General features: G+C 43.7%; 1 protein-coding gene across 1 annotated transcript in view; it reads left to right on the top strand.

Annotated features, from left to right (window-relative positions):
• The window catches only part of dag1 (dystroglycan 1), a 43,283-nt gene that overhangs the window by 888 nt on the left and 35,845 nt on the right, over window positions 1-6,550 (top strand). The window lies entirely within an intron of this gene.

Below are 6,550 nucleotides of genomic sequence, written 5' to 3'. Positions count from 1 at the left end.
TTTTTTTTCTGTTTTGTTAAATTACAAAAAAATAAAAATAATAATAATTAAAAATAGATTTTGTTATTTCGCATTGTGTGAAAATGACACAGTTTTACTTTATATAAATCCACTAAACATATTATTATTATACAGATATTTGCCCTCGCTGTCAGATTTTTTTCAAAATTTCTTTTTATGACGTATTCTTCAACCCCAGTTGTTCTTTTTTTAATCTTCTGTGTGTAAACTAATGGTATTTTCTGTGATTTCACATGATAAAATCTGTCAAATAAGAATCACAAAATTTTTTTTTCTCTTAAATAACAACAAATATATTGAAAATAGTTTGACTTTTCTGTGATTTTTGTGGTTATTGTCTGGAATCTGACAAAACAGGTAAAAAACTGTCACTAAAACTTTTTTTTTTGGTGTATTTATCCTGACATAAGTCAACACGCTGCACTCTGAAGCTTTAAAAGCACCTCTGAGGTTCTGTGTTTTGTCACGAGCTCCAGAACTCCTCAAACTCTGACGCTGGCGGCGCCGACATGCGACCGACGCATGTTTGGCTGCAGCCAGTTAACAGAAGCTTCAGCAGCTCCTCGCCGGCGTTCCTCGACAGCGTTGTTCTCCGCCCGCGTCCACTTCGGCTCTTCTTCTTTCATGTTTGGTTTCTGCAGCCGCTGCACTGTTATAATTAGCCTTCTGAGATGCGCGAGGCGTGGCGGCGTTCCCCCTCCTGAGCCGTTAGCCTCCGCTCGCTGAGAGCCGGAGAGCTTTCTGAGCGGCGAGCGCAGAAACGCTGATGCCTCGACGTTCCCCGAACACGGCGCTAATCAAAGCCGACGTGTGTTTGGCTGCATTCGCAAAAGAGCCTCGATTCCCATGATCCTGCCCCGCTGCTTTCATTTTGACTTTATTTATTACTTTTTTTTTTTTTTGCAGCCTCGCCTCAAATTAAATCCTCATTTTGAGGAACTGGAGCGCTGCAGGGGACGGAAACCTGCACCTGAACCAGAGCGCCGCCGCCGTGTTTTTCTGCGTTTCATCTCTGAAGGTCGCACTGTGGCTCCAGCTCTGGCTCCATGTCACAGCAGAACCAACAGGACGGGCCTGATGTTGGGCTGGTCCTGTTTGGGAGATACGGATCTTGTTTTTGGAGATAATAAATGTCGCTGCAGGTCGTCCGTGGAACGTTGGAACACAAACCTGCCCCTCGGTGTGTTTTTCGGAAAAGCCGCGAGGTCCGGAAACAGGTCGCAGCTTCCTGCACCTCCTCTCTGTGTTCTGCTCGGTCCACGTCTTAGCAGCAGCAGCAGCAGGACCGCTTCGACCCGTTTCGATGCCTTTAGCGGCTCTCTTTACGAGCTCGGGTTTCTGATCCATATGCATCAACATCTGCGCGGCGCGGGCCGACATCTGCACCTCCACGTCGCCGCTCCACCCCGGACCACGGCCTGAACTCTGCTGTTTTTCCTCCTTTGTTTTACGAGGCAGGTTCACATCTGCTTCCAGCCGTCCGTCAGAGCTTTTTCACAAAGTCCGATACCAAAGCGAGGAGCGGCCGGAAGCTTCCGCCGCGAGCTGTTATTCCCGCCAGCTGGATTTGTAGCCCGTTGTTCACAGAAATTCTCAGAAATCTGTGTTTTTATTTGATTATCCGTGTCTTGTTTTTGCCGGGATGGAGCCTCGACTCCCACGGCTCGGCTCTGGTCGCCTCCTGAACCGGCTCTGGACTTTATTTGTCCTGTTTTTAGAAGAAATAAGGAGTAAATGACCAAGTTTACTGTATTTAAAACCTCAAAGAATGAAGGTAAAATAGAGTTTTCATGAAGAATTTCTCCCAGAAGTTGTGCTTTTTGCAGCAGCAAATACATTTTAATGAAAAAAAAAGTGTTTTATTTGTGTTCTGTCACAATAACCTGAATAAATTAAGGTTTAAAACATTAAACAGATGTAACGTAGGACTCTAGGAACTCCTCAAGAGTGTTTTTAATGTTTTCTGACCAGGTGATTGGACTTCTTACAGTGTTCGTGCCTCAGTTTGGTCGTTTTATGTCTATTTTGGCAGTTTTTGTGCCTCATTTCGGTCAATTTAGGTCTCATTTTAGTGGCTTTGTGCCTCATTTTGGTCATTTTATGTCTTATTTTGGTGGTTTTATGCCTCGTTTTGGTCGTTTTGTGCCTCCTTTTGGTCGTTTTGTCTCTCAGCTGCTGATGGAAACTTTCACAGCTAACCAGCTAGCTTCTATCGTAGCTGTGAGGCGTTTACGGAACATCTGTAAATTTCTGCGTCTGTCAACAACATTGATATTCGTCCTCTAGAAGATTAGTTCAGGTCTAATTTTGAGGTGGTTTTACACATTAGCAGGAACGTAGCGCAGCGTGGAAGGAAAAGCTGTTCACTGAAATGTGATAAAAACACGATTTGAATGTAAAATCGGTGAATAATTTAGATGAATTGGCTCGTTGGGATCTCAATACTGACGATGCAGTATGACTAACTCAACCAACGCACACGATAATGAATTATTACACATGAGATCTGAATATCTACGGCACATATAAATGCACATATTACATCTGCGTGCCCTCCATCAACCCCGACCTCCTCGCGCTCGAGCTCATGAATAAAACGCATCCCGGACTCCATCCCCGCTGCAACACAAGTGCTGCAGGAAGTCAGCAGATCCCCTCCTGCTCTCCATAACTCAGTGATTTCCAGGCCGGCTGGTTGCCTCGGCGTTGGCAGGCCTCCGTTCTCGCCTCGCCGCCTTATGTTCGCGCATATGTTCCCTCCGCTCGCCTTAGCGGCAGCTCGCAGAGCCGCGGCCCCGGACGGTGGATTTGCATGGTGATTGATTCGCCCGTGTTGTGTTACGGGCGGAGCTGCAGCCGAGCTAATTGCAAATGTGATCACGAGTGGTGGTGGTGGTGGTGGTGGTGGGGGTGGGATGCAGATTAATTCCAAACGGAGGTAGCGCAGATCGAGGTCGCGGTTTTGCTCTTGATGCTTTGAAATTCATCCATAAGTATCCCATAATGAGGTCCAAATTATCCCAAAGACCTTTTCTCTCTCTCTCGCTCTTCTTTTTCTTTCTTCCCACACAGGCGGCGGAAAAAAAGAACAATGCTCGTCTGTCCTCACGCCGGAAGAGTAATCTGTGTTTACACGCCGCAGATCAGCGCCGGCTAAACGCCTGGAACGGGCCTAATCTCCGTGCTAAATATCTAAATCTTATTGTAAAGGTAAACCGCGCCGTAATCCCGAGTTTTGCTGCAAACACAACCTGCAGCCGCTCGTCGGGGAGGAAAAATCCGCCGGTTCCAATCGGGTTTGTGGGAACGTCTGCCCGGCGTCGGTGTCACCTGTCGGTCTGGGGCCGTTTTTAGAAGCCGGGCCAGTAATAGAGCCCGGGCCGGGACCGGGAGGCGGCCGGCCGGAGGGAGGGAAGGAGGGAGGAGAGGAAGCAGCGCCACTGAAGTGCTAATGTTTGGAGATGCTATCTGTGCGATTAGCTGCCCTGAGGAGGGGCGGAGGGGGGCAGGTCTTGGCTTTAATTGGCCCCTGAGCTGCGTTTCCGGGTCCTCGTCGGTCGCCGAGGGGAATTCCAGCGAAGGAATTTCCTCACAGGTTCAGACAGGAGCTTGTTTATGTGGAAACACTGAAGGGAAGTGAAGCCAGCGGCTGGAGGACTGAGTCATTAAGGCTTCTGTACTCTGGACGAGCTGCTCGCTGATCAGTTTTATATCCGTAAACGTTCTGTTTTAAAGGAAAGCTTCTCAACTTTCGGGGCATTTTTACTCACTGTGGCCTCATTTTTCAGCCAATAGAAACAGAACCATGACTAGAAGCCGACAGATCTTCATCTAAATCTACCATAAACTTCTATTAAAATGTTTTTATAAGCAAAGAAAACGTGTTGATCATCTGCACACGGGAGGCTTTTATTATTAATTAACCCGTCGCTTGTTTTCGTCGTCTGTATGTCGATTAAATGTCAGTTTTCTTCACTGTGGACTCAGTTTTCTCTGCAATATGGAAACAGAAGAACCAAGAAAAGAGAGAAGTTAAAAAATATGTGTTCTGTGCTGCAGGACGGAGTTGGAGTGACTGAAAATATGGTTCAACGAAAGCTGAAAATCAAACGATTTATACAATTTATACTGGTCCATAAAGTTTGTCTTTTTGGCTTAAAAAAATATAATAATAATAATAATAATAATAATATTTTTTATTGTCCTGTTGTAAAATTATATGACAAAGTAAAACAAGTTTTGAGGCTCCACAAGTTTGAGTTGAACTTACACACGATGTTCAGTTGAGGCAACATTTTGTCAACACAACTCATTAAAGTTGTGTTTGCAGCTTGAACGCTCGATCGCAATCAGTGTTGTTAAACTGTCTGAAACTGTCCGTCTATGTAAAGGAGGGAAAAACTAAGTTGTCAAGCTAATTTAATTAAGTTTTCTGAACTTAAATCTTGCTTTAAATCAACTGATGCAGAAATTTGAGTTGAATTTACACACCATGTTAAGTTGAGGCAACATTTTGTCAACACGACTCATCAAAAATGACGTTTTAACTTGAAAGCTCTATTTTTTAATCAACTGTCGGTCTGACGCTCAGGTAAAAGAGGAAAAACTAAGTTATCAAGCTAATTTAATTAAGTTATCTCAACTTGACTTCAGTTTCAAATCAACACAAAAATTAAAATTAAAATTATAATAACGTCGAGTTCATTCAGTTACCGGAAACTTTGCGTCAATGCAACTCATCAGAATTAGAAAATGATTAAATATTTGTTAGCTGGTGGTGATTTAAGAGGATTTATTTAGTTAAAGTGGAAAATGTCGAACGTTCTGGAGGCAAATCGTCTGACGCTGACATTTCTGTCTTTTAGATCCTGAGTTAAATAAATAAAAACCCTAATAATCAAAAAATAAAATAAAATAATGCATCAGAATCTATGTTTTTTTTAATCATTAACATTTTCTGACCGTGACAATCAAAGAAATATTAAACAGAAAATTAGTTTTTATTCTCGCACGTGCCAATTTTAAGATATTTTTGCTTGAATCACATCTTCTTTCAGATTAGTGGAACCAAAAACATCCAGAAGCATCATTAAAATCCTGAAAATGATGAAATATTTGGTGGCTATGATCAGAACTGGTGGAAAATGTCGAATGTTCTGGAGGCAGATTGTCTCTTTTCTGTCTCTAAGGTCCTGATCGAGACTTTTTTCAGACTTTTTCTTCTTTAAAAACTTCTCTGACTAATCGATCGTCAGACTCGTTGCTGAACTTTATTCATTTCGAGGTGCGTTTGAGGTTTGTTCCTTGTTCTGGTGGGCGGAGTCTGTCCGGAGAGGCGTTCGCTGTGCCTCGGGTCGTAGCGGCGCTACAAGTGGAAGACTCTTGGCCTCCTCGTCCGACAGCGTCGCTTCACTCGGAGGCTTTGACGGCGTCTCTTCACCCGGCCGCCCTCCCCCTCCCCCGCCGCCCTCGCCTCATTGTCCCGCCGTGAATAGACGAGCTGAAAACAAACGGGAGGCCTTGAAGGGGTTTCTTTTGGAGATGTGAGGGGAGGTGTACCTGGAAACCTCTGGAGGTGAAACCACAAAAAAGAGAGGCAGGCGACAGATGGAACAACAGAGGAGAGGCGACGAGGAGGAGGGTTGCCGCGGGCGACGCCGTTGAAGGCATCCGACTTGAAAGGAGGCGGCGGCCATCTTGGACTACTTTCAGAGGCCCGTTCGAAACTTTGCAAACGGAAAAGTCTTGACTTTCAGTAAAAGCTCCACAAACAAAAGTTCCCTGCAGCTGACAGGAGATGAAGTTACTGGGACGTTTACAGCAGCTACAGGAGGACAAAGATAAAGACGGAATGACAAAGACGACGATGGATTCACGTCTGGATGTTACAAATACGACAACTTAACTCATTTCATAGCAGCTTCCTCGACGCATCGTTTCAATTTTTAACAAACATTTATATTTCTTTTGTCACATATTTTATTTCAGTCACAAATTTAATGTTTCACGCCTGAAAATCCAATTAAAAAAAAGCAAAAAGGAACCTTCAGGACCTTAAAAAAAACGCATAAACTAAATAAAGTCACATTAATCTAATAAAGAAGTTCTTCTTGGTGCATCCAAAAGTTAAAAATCTATTTTTTCTTACAGTTTCTGGCTGAGTAACGGTTTTGTTTTAGTGTTTTTTTGTTGTTTTTTTTTTTAATTTAGAGGATTTTAATTCAAAAATGAGTAAAATCAAGTTTCACCGTCGCTCGTTATACTACGAAATTCTCAGTTTTTTGTCGTTCTTGTTAAGATACGACCGCGAACACCGATCATTTCCACTGTTGATGAATCTCTTGTTGCTGCAGTCAGTTGGTTTTGTTTTCATACACGTGATGAATCGCCGAAAGCAAGATGAACGCGATTCGTTATCGTCTCCAGAAGCCTCTGACGAGGTTTAGAGGTGATCCAGTGATACCCGTCTGAGCATGACGACTTTTATTTCCTTCCTCCTTTGGACTATAAGCTTTAGTCGACCATGTAA

Source organism: Stegastes partitus, unplaced genomic scaffold (genome assembly GCF_000690725.1).
Source record: "Stegastes partitus isolate 25-593 unplaced genomic scaffold, Stegastes_partitus-1.0.2 Scaffold1514, whole genome shotgun sequence".
Lineage (NCBI taxonomy): Eukaryota > Metazoa > Chordata > Actinopteri > Pomacentridae > Stegastes > Stegastes partitus.
Note: the sequence above shows the minus strand (reverse complement) of the source record. Positions and strands in the feature narration are given on the sequence as shown.